Raw genomic sequence first — 15836 nt, 5'->3', positions numbered from 1 at the left:
GTGGGTTATGGGGTTAGGGCCTGGGTAAGATACTCTGTCAAAAAAGTCAGCGCAGACGCAATGGGCTGAATGGCCTCCTTCTGCACTGAAGGGATTCTAAAATTCTATGATTGCTGAGGCCACAAAATCTCCCCCGGACACAGCTGCCATTCGAAAACCTGGCTTTCAAAATAAAAATCCAAGCCAATATTTCCTGGGCTGTCCACAAGTTCGACACTTCAAACCTGAAACAATGGCTTCCTTTCAGACATGGCCATTTTTAAAACCTTATTCCAGAATGGGCCATAAAACGCATTTAATATTCTTGGTTAACAGCTGTAATTGTCTGTGGGGGAAGAGGGTTGGAGGTCTTTTAAGCTACACTTGAAACTATCTCTGAATGTTATTGTCGATTGTGATCTGATCGAACTGCCAACTGCCAATACACTCCCCTCAGAAAGAAACCATTTCCACCCCAACTTCTTCTAGCCTTGCATAAGGCTGTTCTTATTCACATTTGACCTTCCATTGTTCCCCTTGAGAGGGTAGACAATTCCCAATGTTAATAACAACAACTTGTATATATGTATAGAATCATCGAATAGAATCATTGAATCCCTACAGTGCAGAAGAGGCCATTTGGCCCATCAAGTCTGCACTGACTCCCTGACAGACGATCTTATCCAGGCCCTCTCCCATGCCCCACCCTTGTAACATTTACCATGACTAATCCATCTAACCTACACATCATGGAGCACTAATTTAGCATGGTCAATCCACCTGACCTGCACATCTTCGGAAACCGGAGCACCCGGAGGAAACCTATGCAGACACAGGGAGAATGTGCAGGCTCCACACAGTCACCCAAGGCCGGAATCAAACCCGCGTCCCTGGTGTTGTGAGGCAGCAGTGCTAACCATGTGCCACCGTGCCATCCAGTGCAGTTAGTAGTGCAGCTAACATAATAAAAAACACTCGGTCATTATCGGGGCGGCACGGTAGCACAGTGGTTAGCACTGCTGCTTCACAGCTCCAGGGTCCCGGGTTCGATTCCCGGCTCGGGTCACTGTCTGTGTGGAGTTTGCACATTCTCCTCGTGTCTGCGTGGGTTTCCTCCGGATGCTCCGGTTTCCTCCCACAGTCCAAAGATGTGCGGGTTAGGTTGATTGGCCAGGTTAAAAATTGCCCCTTAGAATCCTAAAATGCGTAGGTTAGAGGGATTAGCGGGTAAATATGTGGGGGTAGGGCCAGGGTGGGATTGTGGTCGGTGCAGACTCGATGGGCCGAATGGCCTCCTTCTGCACTGTAGGGTTTCTGTGATTCTATGATTCACAGAGGCCCAGTTAAAAGAAATGGCACCGAACCACATGAGGAGATGTTAGAGCTGGCGACCAAAGGTTTGTTTAAAATGGTAGTTTTAGGGAGGGACTGAAAGGAGGAAAATGAGGAAGAGAGGGGAAGAATCTTAGGGATTGGAATTCCTGAATTTAGGGCCTAGATAATTAAGCCACAATCAACAAAACGCAATGTCAATGGGGAAGGAGATGAGGTTCAATATTAACGAAAATGTATATGGACGAGGCTTGTTGTGAATGCAAGGGAGAGAGTAGAAAGCTCTGCTTTATAATTTACCCTTTCTCCATGTATGTGTTGCCACAAAAGTAAGTGAAGGCTCCACATAATGTCATTTCGAACTCTAAACAGAAGAGACTACCTGACCTCTGTTAAATTCCCAACAATTGGGATGCAAAAACTCACTCCACAGACAGGCGTCAGATATTTATTGCAGGTCTTACTCACTCCACACTCCAAATTACAACCACCCTCTCAGGGAGGTTCCCGGGCAGATCACCCCGCACCCAGAGTCACCTGATCTGTCTCCTTAGAGGGCTACGCCCCAGCTTACGTAACAACCTCACCCCTTCACCCCCCTCACTTTAGGCAGGCTTTATTTATTCATTTAAAGGTGTGGGCGTCGCTGGCTGGGCCAGGATTTATTGCCCATCCTTAACTGCCCTCCATTTCCAAAGCGCATTTGAGAGTCAACCACATTGCTATGGCTCTGGAGTCACATGTAAGCCAGACCAGGTAAAGATGATGGATTTCCTTCCCTAAAGGACATTAGTGAACCAGATGGATTTTTACAACAATCGACATGGTCACCATTAGAATTCCAGATTTTTATTGAATTCAAATTTCACCATCTGTCATGGCAGGATTCGAACCTGGATCCCAAGATCCTGCCTTGAGTCTCTGGATTACTAGTCCAGTGACAATACAACTACACCACTGCCTCCCCGTTTTAGTCTCTTTGACGAAGGAGTTTGCCCCGCCCTATTGCTCAGTTCTGACACAAGAAAAGAAAATACTGGAAAATCTCAGCCGGTCTGACGGCATATGTGCAGAGAGATTAGAGCCAACGTTTTGAGTCTCGATGACCCTTCGTCAGAGCTCTGGAAACAGTTGGCTCTGTTCTTTCCCCACAGATGCTGTCAGACCGGCTGAGATTTTCCAGCATTCTCTGTTTTTGTTTCAGATTCCGGCATCTGCAGTATTTTGCCTTTATTTAGCTCAGTCCTGTCGATGGGTTGTTGGCTGAAATATAAGCATTACTCGCTTCCAGATGCTGACTGACCTTCAGTTGGCACATCTTCTGATTCCATTTCTAAATCCCAGCCTCTCCTTGGTTACATCAGTTCCAGTCATTTGGTTCCAGCTCACGCTCTCCGGTACGGATTTGTGACGCCTCGTAGTTCTACGCATCGGAGCTTGGGGAAAAGAAAAGAAAACCAACTTGGAGTTGATGAAGGGAAGGCTCAGAAGAGCTCTGTTTGATCCTAACATCTCCTTCATGCCCATTCCCTAAGCGTGCGTCACTGCCAAACACTTTCCCATTAAAGAATCTATTTCTGAAACTCAGATTTATAATTCTGCTGTTAGCACCCAAAAGCGTGCAAAGTCAAACAATTTCCAAGCTTTGATCTCATGCGTGTCCTCGGGGGAGAAAGGGAAGTAACGAATAAAATGCTGAAGAAGCTTACACGGTTCATAATTCGTGTCACGGCAATTGTCTTTCTCTATGTCTTCCTTTCTTTTTCCCTGAGGGAATGCGTAAAAGTTTGGCAAGTACTCCTCCATATTTTCCTCTAACATGGTTCCTGTGCGCCTTCATTGGAAAGGGCTCAATTTGCCAAACCACGCCATTCTAGATTTGATCTACTAAGAACAAAGAACAGAGAAAAGTACAGCACAGGAACAGGCCCTTCGGCCCTCCAAGCCTGCATCGATCATGATGCCTGCCTAAACTAAAACCGTATGCACTTACGGAATCCGTATCCTTCCATTCCCATCCTATTCATGTATTCATCTAGTTGCCCCTCAGATGCCGCTATCATACCTGCTTCCACCACCTCTCCAGGCAGTGCATTCCAGACATTCACCATCCTCTGTGTAAAAAACTTGCCTCGCACATCTCCTGTAAACTTTTCCCCATGCACCTTAAACCTATGTCCACTAGTACTTGATTTTTCTACCCTAGGAAAGAACATCTGGTTAGCCGCTCTGTCCATGCCACTCATAATCTTATAGACCTCTATCAGGTCACCCCTCAACCTCTGTCATTCCAGTGAGAACAAACCAAGTTTATTCAACCTCTCCTCATAGCTAATACCCTCCAGACCAGGCAACATCCTGGTAAACCTCTTCTGTACCCTCTCCAAAGCATTCACATCCTTCTGGTAGTGTGGCAACCAAAATTGTACACAATATTCTCTGCCTGTTAATACTCCTGAGGGTTCTACCATTTACTGCATAATTCCTACATGCATTGGACCTTCCAAAATGCATTACCTCACACTTGTCCAGATTAAACTCCATCTGCCATTTCTCCGCCCAAGTCTCTAACCAGTCTATATCTTGCTGTATCCTCTAACAATCCTCTTCACTGTCCGCAACTCCACCAATTTTTGTGTCGTCTGCGAACTTAGTAATCAGAGCAGCTACATTTTCCTCCAAATCATATATATATTTACTACAAACAACAAAGGTCCCAGAATTGATCCCTGTGGAACATTGTGCGGTTTCTCAAAAGTTGTGCACTTTGAATGAGTGCACAACATTTAATGAGAATTTTCTGTATCCTTGGTTGTTTTCTGTGAGAAACACTTTACACTTGTAGAAATGCTCCTGAACAAACTGGATCTAGGCAATCTTTAAAGGCTAACAATACAGCATTGAGATTAGTAGGCTGGTCACATTTTTTTTGTCTCATTCTGGCAACAGACTAGAACACAATGATCAGTGGATAGAAAGAATATTCATAATTGTAAAGCAGGCAACGTGAAATGAGACAGGATTAGTTAATGATCTCATAGTAAAGGATTATCTGGGAAAGAGTGATCATAACACAGTAGAATTTTACATTCAATTTGAGGGATGAGAAACTTGTGTCTTAACCTGAATAAAGGTAATTTGCACAGGTATGAAGACATTGAGGAAAAGTAGACTTTAAAAGTAGATTAGAGGATAAGACATTAGATACGAAGTGGCATACATTCGAGGTGATAATTCACAATTCTCAACGATGGAATATTCCATTGAGAAATAAGGACTATGAGAAGAATGAATCACCTGTGGCTGACTATGAAGTCAAAAATGGTATCAAATTGAAAGAAAAGGCAGACAACATTGTAGAGATCGGTGGTGAGTCAGAAGATTGGAAAATCCTTACAAACAAGGAAAAGATGATACAAAAATACAGAGGGAGAAAATAGATTACGAGAATAAACTAGCAGGAAATGAAAAAACAGCAATAGTTGAAAAGAATGAGAGTTGATCTTTGGAGTTTAGAAGAATTGAAACCTATAAGATCCCAAGGGGACTTGACAGAATAGATAGAGACATAGAGTCATAGAGGTTTACAGCACGGAAACAGGCTCTTCGGCCCAACTTGTCCATGCCGGCTAGTTTTTACCACTAAGCTAGTCCCAATTGCCCGCGTTTGGCCCATATCCTTCTATACCCATCTTACCCATGTAACTGCTAAATGCTTTTTAAAAGACAAAATTGTACCCGTCTCTAATACTACCTCTGGCAGCTCATTTAAGACACTCACCACCCTCCGAGTGAAACAATTATCCCTCTGGACACTTTTGTATCTCTCCCCTCTCACCTTAAACCTATGCCCTCTAGTTTTAAATTCCCCTACCTTTGGCAAAAGATATTAACTATCTAGCTGATCTATGCCCCTCATTATTTTAGAGACCTCTATAAGATCATTCCTCAGCCTCCTGCGCTCCAAGGAAAAAAGTCCCAGTCTATTCAGCCTCTCCTTATAGCTCAAACCATCAAGTCCCGGTAGCATCCTAGTAAATCTTTTCTACACTGTTTCTAGTTTAGAGACTTGGGGTTAAAGATATCAAGGGATATGGATTTTGAATTTGATGATCAACCCTGATCATAATGAATAGCGGAGCAGACTCGAAGGGCCGAATGGCCTACTCCTGCTTCGAGTTTCTATGTTTCTATACCAGCAGGGTGTTTCTGCTTGTGAGATAGATTAGAACTGGGTGACTCAGTTTAAGAACAAGAGGTCTCCCTTTTAAGACAGTGTTCACAAAGGGATTTGGATAGGTTAAGTAAGCGGGCTGAATTTGGCAGATGTTGGGAGATGTGACGTAATGCACTTTGGTAGGGAGAAAATATCACTTAAATAGAGGGAGACTTCAGAAGGCTGTGATACCGAGGGACTGGGTGTCCTTTTACATAAGGCATAGGAGCAGAATTAGGCCACTCGGCCCATCGAGTCTGCTCCGCCATTCAATCATGGCTGATATTTTTCTCATCCCCATTCTCCTGCCTTTTCCACATGACCCCTGATCCCCTTATTAATCAAGAACCTATCTGTCTCTGTCTTAATGACACTCAATGATCTGGCCTCCACAGCCTTCTGTGACAAAGAGTTCCACAGATTCACCACTCTCTGGCTGAAGAAATTCCTCCTCATCTCTGTTTTAAAGGATCGTCCCTTTAGCCTGAGATTGTGCCCTCTAGTTTTTCCTACTAGTGGAAACATCCTCTCCACGTCCACTCTATCCAGGCCTCGCAGTATGCTGTAAGTTTCAATAAGGTCCCCCCTCATCCTTCTAAACTCCAATGAGTACAGACCCAGAATCCTCAACCGTTCCTCATACGACAAGCTCTTCATTCCAGGGGTCATTCTTGTGAACCTCCTCTGGACTCTTTCCAAGGCCGGCACATCCTTCCTTAGATATGGGGCCCAAAACTGCTCACAATACTCCAAATGGGGTCTGAGCGCAGCCTTATATTCCTCAGAAGTACATCCCTGCTCTTGTATTCTAGCCCTCTCGACATGGATGCTAACATTGCATTTGCCTTCCTAACTGCTGACTGAACCTGCACGTTAACCTTAAGAGAATCTTGAACAAGGACTCCCAAGTCCCTTTGTGCTTCTGATTTCCTAAGCATTTTCCCATTTAGAAAATAGTCTCTGCCTCCATTCCTCCTTCCAAAGTGCATAACCTCACTTTTCCACATTGTATTCCATCTGCCACTTCTTTGCCCACTCTCCTAACCTGTCCAAGTCCTTCTGCAGCCCCCCTGTTTCCTCAATACTCCCTGTCCCTCTACATATCTTTGTATCATCTGCAAACTTAGCAACAGTACCTTCAGTTCCTTCCTTCAAATCTTTAATGTATATTGTGAAAAGTTGTCCCAGCACTGACCCCTGAGGCACATCACTAGTCACCGGCTGCCATCCTGAAAAAGACCCCTTTATCCCCCCTCTCTGAAACACAAAAAGTTGACATACAGGTACAGCAGGTAATTAGAAAGACAAATTGATCCCTTTTGCAAGGGTGATGGAGTATAAAAGTAGAGAAGTCTTCATAGAACAGAGTCATAGAATCCCTACAGTGCAGAAGGAGGCCATTCAGCCCATCGAGCCTGCACCGGCAACAATCCCACCCAGGCCCTATCCCTGTAACCTCACATATTTACTCACTAATCTCCCGGACACTAAGGGGCAACTTAGCAAGGCCAATCAACCTAACCCACACATCTTTGGACTGTGGGAGGAAACCGGAACACCTAGAGGAATCCCATGCAGATACGGCACGGTAGCACAGTGGTTAGCACTGCTGCTTCACAGCTCCAGGGTCCCGGGTTCGATTCCCGGCTCGGGTCACTGTCTGTGTGGAGTTTGCACATTCTCCTCGTGTCTGCGTGGGTTTCCTCCGGGTGCTCCGGTTTCCTCCCACAGTCCAAAGATGTGCGGGTTAGGTTGATTGGCCAGGTTAAAAATTGCCCCTTAGAGTCCTGAGATGTGTAGGTTAGTGGGATTAGCGGGTAAATATGTGGGGGTAGGGCCTGGGTGGGATTGTGGTCGGTGCAGACTCGATGGGCCGAAAGGCCTCCTTCTGCACTGTCGGGTTTCTATGATTTCTATGATTTCTACGGGGAGAACGTGCAAACTCCACACAGACCGTCACTCGAGGCCGGAATTGAACCCGGGTCCCTGGTGCTGTGAGGCAGCAGTTCTTGATAGAACTATACAGAGTTATACAGTTTGCTCTCCTTATTTACAGGGGAATATGCTTGCATTGGAGGCAGTTCAGAGAAGGTTAACTCAGTTGATTCCCGGGATGCAGGGAATGTCTTATGAGGAGAGGTTCAGCAGGTTGGGCCTATATTCATTGGAATTTAGAAGAATGGGAGGTCATCCTGTTGAAACCTATAAGATTCTGAAGTGGCTTGACAAGGTGGAAGCTAAGATGATGTTTCTCCTTGTGGGAGAATCTAAAACTGTGGGGAGAATCTAGACGTAAGGCTCATAGTTTCAGAATAAGGGGTCATTCATTTAGGTCAGAGGTGAGAAAGAATTTCTGCTCTCAAAGGGTTGTGAATCTCTCCACAGAGAGGTGTGGCGGCAGTTATTAAATGCATTCAAGGGTGAGATAGAAAGGTTTTTGAATTGTAGGGAATGAAAGGTTATGGGGAACATGCAGGAAAGTAGAGTGAGGGCCAAGATCAAATCAGCCACAGAGATATTGAATGGTGGAGCAGGCTCAAGGGGCCATATGGCCTATTCTTGGTTCCAATGTTCTTATCTCGACTGCATGTTTTTTGCTGGAAGGCAACACTAAAGGCTGTGGGCTATCTCGCTCCAAATGTGTTCTGGCAAAGTAAGAGTTCTGCTTACCTCAGCAAAATGGTGGTTTGTTTTGACAACCAAATGACTCCAAAAGGTGCCTGAAGACAGTCAAGTTTATTTGTGTGTTAAGCGCCAGAAAGTAATTAAAAAATGAAACAAGGGAGCTCCAAGATTGTAATTCAAATTAAACGAAGAATTTAATTTCGGACAATAAATATTTGCCCTTTCAGTTTCTCCAGCCTATTGTGTGTGAAATATAGCACAAAAATTACAATGGCCCGGAACACTCCCACTCTGGCCTTGCTGATGGTACGGGTTTGCCTCCAGCATGGGGTGGAGTCAATGGCAAATCCCATTGGTAGTTGTGGGACTAGAAGATCCCACTGCTGGCCAATGGCATGCCACCTCCCGCCACGGAAAACACACGATGGGATGACCAGAGAATCAACAACTTGCATTTATAGCCAACTTTTAATAACATAATAAATATCCCAAGGTGCTTCACAGGAACATTATCAAACAAAATTCCACACTCACCCAAACCACAAAAAGAGACATTACCTCAGGTAACCAAAGCCTTGGTTCAGGAAGTAGGTTCTAAGGAGCATCTCACTGAAGAGGGAGAGAGGAAAATGTTTAGGGAGGGAATTCCAGAGCTTGGGAGCTAGGCAACTGAAGCCATGGTTGCCAATGGTGGAAAATTAAAATTAGGGATGTGCAGGAAGTCAGGTTTGGAGAGGCCCCAGAGGGGTGTGGAGATGGCAGAGGTTCAAGGGATGGGGAGAGGGAAGACCAGGGAGGTAGTTGAAATTATGAGCATTTTATAAGTGCAAGGTACTGCAAGATAAAGTAGGTCAGGGAGCGTAGGGAATGGGAGCCAGTGACAAATTACCATTTAACCCCAAAGTGAAATTTCAAACATTTATTACCCGTGGTTATTTTATCATAAGATAGAATCCCTACAGTGCAGAAGGAGGCCATTAGGCCCATCGAGCCTGCACCGACAATATCCCACCCAGGCCCTATCCCCATAAGCCCACATATTTGCCCCACTAATCCCCCAACACTAAGAGGCAATTTAGCATGGCCAATCCACCAAATCCGCACATCTTTGGATTGTGGGAAGAAACCGGAGCACCCGGAGGGAACCCACACAGACACGGGGAGAATGTGCAAACTCCACGCAGACAGTCACCCAAGACGGGAATCGAACCCAGGTCCCTGGCGCTGTGAGGCAGCAGTGCTAACCACCATGCCATGGTTCGATGTTTTTGAACGGTGAATGGTGAAGAATTTTTTTTTAAGGTTTAGCTCAAATTTACATTTACATTTAGCTTTTGGCAGCTCAGTGTCATCATACACACTCCCTCTTGCAGATCAACTGCCCTATCTGGCTTGAATCTATCCAGTTGCCATAGTGATACCTGTTCTATGATACTATGGGATGGACGAAGTTCACAAATGAAACTGATATTTTTCATTTCCGAAAAGTTTATTTAACCATTTGCAAAGCCAAATTGTACATTCAAAGGACAACAGAAATAGACCACTTTAAGAATCATTCTCATAACTTCTGAAGAACTCTTTGATACCTATGAGTTAGAAAGCAGTAAAACACGGTAACTGTAATCCTTACAGTACGAGAAGCTAGCAGGATAGGTTGCTATAGGAATGACTTGGCTGCAGTGATACTATGTGTTGGCTATTCTGTGTGAGTGTTTGACTTGTTGGTTAAAAAACAACTTACTGTAACTAGGGACTACCACATTTCCCCAGAATCATCCCGCTTTGCGAGAGGCCCGCTGATGTAATGGCAGCACGGTGGCACGGTGGTTAGCACAGCTGTCTCACACCACCGGGGACTTGGGTTCGATTCCCGGCTTGGGTTACTGTCTGTGCGGAGTCTGCATTTTCTCCCCGTGTCTGCGTGGGTTTCCTCCGGGTGTTCCGGTTTCTTCCCACAGTCCGAAAGACGTGCTGGTTGAGTGCATTGGCCATGCTAAATTCTCTCTCAGTGTACCCGAACAGGCGTCGGAGTGTGGCGACTAGGGGATTTTCACAGTAACTTCATTGCAGTGTCAATGTAAGCCTGCTTGTGACACCAATAAATAAACTGCACATGCGTAACCTGCACACTCCCCATCAACAGGCAGCTCCATTTTGTGACAGGTAGGACTTCCATGCACTCAGATATCAAAATGCTTGTGGCCACAGCAGCGATTGTGCCAATGTAGCCTGGTGCCAATCTGTGCCCAGTTTCCTGGCAGTAGTTCTGATGCTTTTATGCCACTCCAGTCCTCAGTGCCCAGTCTGTTCCATCCTTCTGGAGCCTAAATGGGGGAAAAAAAGGACAAGAGTCAACATTTAATGGCATGGTTAAGCGGAGACAGATGGTTGGCATCTGAAAGCAATTGGCCACATGACATGCATAAGGATGACATTTAAGTGGGAAAGGAAGTGAATAGAGATGATTTAAAACCAGCCTCGCCAGATGCCATATCCCTGACCCTTCACAGCCCACTCTTCAAAGTAGGGGGCTCACGTCATGGCCCTACTCCAGTGGCAGCAGTTTTCCCTCTTTATTTGAGTGCCCAACAGGAATAGGGAACCTTTTAGGGGCAGAACAAGGGTGGAATCTGTCAGTGATAGAGAGCCGGATGCCTGGAAATTAGCCACGAATCGGAGTGCGGCAATCGACATCTCAACTATCTGCCAGAGTTCTAACGGCAAAGTCCAGGTGAACACTTTGATGTTCTTTAGACCATAAGACCATAAGATATAGGAGCAGAATTACGCCATTCGGCCCATCGAGTCTGCTCCGTCATTCAATCACGGTTGATAAGTTTCTCAACCCCATTCTCCCACCTTTTCCCTGTAACCTTTGATCCCCTTACCAATCAAGAACCCATCCACCTCTGTCTTAAATACTCAATAACCCGGCCTCCATAGCCTTCTGTGGCAATGAATTCCACAGATTCACCACTCTCTGGCTGAAGAAATTCCCCCTTCCTTTGACGGACAGCACACTCGTATTCATATATGTGAATCGAATAACGATCAAACGATATCCCAGTGCATTGTTCTTTCATTCTGTACATATGGCAAGATTGTTAGCGACGGTGCTGAATATTAATGGAAAAAACTCCCAAACTCTGCTCCGGGCAAGGCAACGGAAACGAAAGAGGGAAGAATTTTCATTGAGTTAGTGCCTTTCCTGGACTCAGGATGTTTCAGTCAATAAATCGCTGTTGAAATGTGGAAAATAGATTAAACCTAGATTGGCAAGGTGTGTTTTCTCAATTGACATAAATGCAGAAAGCGGAGGAAGTGAGCAGTCGTCCAGCCAAAGCAAATGAACATTTCAGCAGTGACTCCTCACCAATCTGCAAGATATTAATATGTCTTGACATAATTTAATGGCCTTTTGTATCTTTCCCTTTTTACCCCTGACCTCAAAATATAATTAACCTGAGCCAATGCAGTTGAGACAGAATCATTCTCAAATGATTGGTGTCACACATTGCACAACATCATAGAAACATAGGCTGGAATTTTCCCGTCCCGTTCACCACAGGAATCGTAGCATCCGGAGGGTGGACCATGCAAAGGTCCGTTAACCTCAGGTGGGATTTTCGAGTTTTGGGGCGAGCGTGGCTGGAAAATACCACCCATAGAAACTAGAAGTAAGAGCTTTTTGTTTTATTCATTCATGGGACAAGAGAGTCGCTGGCTGGCCAGCATTTATTGCCCATCTCTAGTTGCCGTTGCACTGAGTGGTTTGCGAGGCCTTATCAGAGGGCAGCTGAGAGTCAACTACATTGCTGTAATATGATAGAATTCTTCTTCAAGATGGAGAGTGTTGTAGTTGATGCTGAGGCGAGGGTCTTAGAGTCTTAGAGGTTTACAGCATGGAAACAGGCCCTTCGGCCCAACTTGTCCATGCTGCCCAGTTTTTAACTCACTAAGCTAGTCCCCATTGCCTCCGTTTGGCCCATATCATTCTACGTCCATCTTACCCATGTAACTGTCTAAATGCTTTTTAAAAGACAAAATTGTACCCGCCTCTACTGCTACCTCTGGCAGCTTGTTCCAGACACTCACCACCCTCTGTGTGAAAAAATTGCCCCTCTGGACACTTTTGTATCTCTCCCCTCTCACCTTACAACTATGCCCTCTAGTTTTAGACTCCCCTACCTTTGGGAAAAGATATTGACTATCTAGCTGATCTATGCCCCTGAAGCTTAATAAAGGAGATGGTATGAGGCTCGAGTTAGCTGCGATAGATAAATTGGAAACGTTATTTAAGGGGATGACAGTGGATAGGCAATGACAAACATTTAAAATATTGGGCGACATGGTGGCACAGTGGTTAGCACTGCTGCTTCACAGCACCAGGGACCCGGGTTCGATTGCCAGCTTGGGTCACTGTCTGTGCGGAGTCTGCATGTTCTCCCCGTGTCTGCGTGGGTTTCCTCCAGGTGCTCCGGTTTCCTCCCACAGTCCGAAAGACGTGCTGGTTAGGTGCATTGGCCATGCTAAATTCTACCTCAGTGTACCCGAACAGGTGCCGGAGTGTGGCGACTCGGGGATTTTCACAGTAACTTCATTGCAGTGTTAATGTAAGCCTACTTGTGACACTAATAAATGAACTTTAAACTTTACAAAGTTCATGGGTGAACTGCAACAATTGGTTATTCCTGTCTGGCGCAAAAGTAAAACGGGGAAAGGTATCCAAGCCACGGCTGACAAGGGGAATTAGAGATAGTATTAGGTCCAAGGAAAAAGCATACAAATTGACCAGAAAAAATAACAGCCCTAATGATTTAGAATTTAACAAAGGAAGACCAAGGGATTGATTAAGAAGGGGAAAATAGAGTACGAAAGTAAGTTTGCGGGGTAGATAAAAACTGACTGTAAAAGTTTCTATCTGTATGTGAAGAGAAAAAGATTGGTGAAGAGAAATATAGGTCCCTATCAGTCAAAAATAGGGGAAATTTTAATGGGAACAAAGAAATGGCTGACCATCTAAATACATACTGAATGTTCTGTCTCCATAAAGGAGGACACAAATAACACACCAGAGGTGTTGTAGAGCACAGGGTTTAGTGGGGGGGGGGGGGGGGGGGGGGGATTGAAGGACATCAGTATTAGTAAAGAAATGATGTTGGAGAAATTGATGGGATTGGAGGCCAATAAGTCCCCAGGGGCTGATAATTTACATTGCAGAGTAATTAAGTGGTTCTAGAAATAGTGGATGCATTGGTCATCTTCCAAGATTCTAAACTAATTTGGCAAGAGGGATGGGACACAGGGTTGATGTACCTTCGGGAGCAATGTTCAGTCAAATATAGAAGGAAAATTAGGTCAGTCCAGCAGGCTGAGAAGACATGGGCATGATAAGCCACACGGGAGGATTGGAAGGCTAAATTGCATCCATTTCAATGCAAGGAGCCTGTCTGGTAGAGCATTGATCAGCATGTCGAAATATGATGTTGTTGCAATCACTGAGACATGGTGGCACAGTAGCACAGTGGTTAGCACCACTGCCTCACAGCGCCAGGGACCCGGGCTCGATTCCCGGCTTGGGTCACTGTGTGGAATTTGCACATTCTCCCCGTGTCTGCGTGGGTTTCCTCTGGGTGCTCCGGTTTCCTCTCACACTCCAAAGATGTGCGGGTTAGCTGGATTGGCCGTGCTAAATTGCCCCTTAATGTCAGGGGGACTAGCTAGAGTAAATGCATGGGGTTGTGGGGATAGGGATTGTGGTCGGTGTCGGTGCAGACTCGATGGGCCAAATGGTCTCCTTCTGCAGGGATTCTATGATTCTATGGTTGAAAGAAGGGCAGCGCTGGCTACTCAACATTCCAGGGTATCGAAGTTTTAGGTGCGATAAGGTAGGATGTCAGAGAGGAGAGAGTGTTGCTTTATTGATAAAAGAGACCATCACTGCAGTAATGAGGGAGGATGCCGTAGAAGGCTCTTCAAATGAGGCCATATGAGTGCAGCTTAGAAATAAAAAAGGGGCGATCACTGTGCTGGGATTAGGCTACAGGCCTCCCAACAGTCAGAGGGAGATAGAGGAGTGGATATGTAGTCAAGTCACAGAGAGGTGTGGTAAGAATAGGGTTATGGGAGTAGGGGATTTCAACTTTGCCAATATTAACTGGAATCGCCTTACTGTGAAAGGATTAGATGGGTGGAGTTTTTAAAGTGCATCCAAGAGAGCTTTTTATGCCAGTGTATAGATGGTCCTACTAGGGATGGGGCTGTGCTAGACCTAACCCTCGGGGTCTAAGCCTAGCAAATAGTCAAAGTGTCAGTAGGCTAATGAGTTTCATAACTCTGTGAGTTTCAAAGTCATTATGGAAAGAGATAAGGATAATCCCGAAATCTCCGAGTTTGGAGAAGGTCAGTTTCAATATCATTAGACAGCATCTGGCAAACGTAGACTGGGAGCAGCTATTTCACTTAAGTCTACATGTGGGAGGTGGCAGTCTTTTATAAGTGAAATAGTGAGAGTTCAGGGCCAACATGTTCCTGTCAGAGTGAAGGGCAAGGGCGGCAAGTCCAGGGAACCCTGGATGTCAAGGGATATCAAGGGTTTGAGGTAGAAAAAAATAGAAATATACGGTAGGTACAGACCACTAAAAATGGGGGAGTATGGAGAGTGTCGGAGGGTGCTTAAAAATAAATTAAGAGGGAAAAAGGGGACACAAAAGATCATTGGCAGATAGGATTAAGGAAAACTCCAAGGCATTTTTAAGTATATTAAGAGGAAGAGGATGGTAGGTCCCTAGGGAGTATTGAGGAACAAAGGGACCTTGGCGTACAAGTTTACTTATTAGTATCACAAGTATTATCACTGCAATGAAGTTATTGTGAAAGTCCCCTAGTCGCAACACTCGGGTGCCTGTTCGGGTACACTGAGGGAGAATTTAGCATGGCCAATGCACCTAACCAGCATGCCTTTCGGGCTATGGGAGGAAACCGGAGTACCCAGAGGAAACCCACCCAGGGGAGAGTGTGCAAACTCCACACAGACAGCGACCCAAGCCGGGAATTGAACCTGGGTCCCTGGCGCTGTGAGGCAGCAGTGCTAACCACTGTGCCACTGTGCTACCATGCCGCCAAATCCACAGATCCCTGAAGGTGGCGGCACAGGTAGGTAGGATGGTGAAGAAAGTGTACAAAATGCGTGCCTTCATTAGCCGGAGCATGGAATATAGAAGCAGGAAGGTCTTGTTACAGCTTTATGAAACAATGGTTAGGCCACAGATGGAATATTGTGTGCAGTTCTGGTCGCCACACTATCAGAAGGACGTGATTGCACTAGAGAGGGTGCAGAGGAGATTCACCAGGATGCTGACTGGGATGGAAAGTTTCAGCCATGAGGAGAGACTGGATAGACTGGGATTGTTTTCCCTGGAGCAGAGGAAGCTGAGGGGAAAACTGATAGAGATGTCCAAAATTATGAGAGGCAGAGATAGGGTAGATCGTAAGAATCTTTTCTCCATGGCAGAGATGTCTAAGACCAGAGGCCATGGAGTTAAAGTGAGGAGTAAGTGGTTTAGAGGGGATCTGAAGAAAACCTTTTCACCCAGAGGGTGGTGGAAATTTGGAACACGCTGCTTGAGAGGGTGGTGGAGGCAGTTACTCTCGCAACATTTTTCATACTGGAATCATTATA

General features: G+C 45.4%; 1 protein-coding gene across 1 annotated transcript in view; it reads left to right on the top strand.

Annotated features, from left to right (window-relative positions):
• caskin1 (CASK interacting protein 1) overlaps positions 1-15836 on the top strand; it is a 711340-nt gene that overhangs the window by 487073 nt on the left and 208431 nt on the right. The gene's annotated exons all lie outside the window — the stretch shown is intronic.

Source organism: Mustelus asterias, chromosome 23 (genome assembly GCF_964213995.1).
Source record: "Mustelus asterias chromosome 23, sMusAst1.hap1.1, whole genome shotgun sequence".
Lineage (NCBI taxonomy): Eukaryota > Metazoa > Chordata > Chondrichthyes > Carcharhiniformes > Triakidae > Mustelus > Mustelus asterias.
This window is presented reverse-complemented; position numbering and strand designations above follow the sequence as displayed.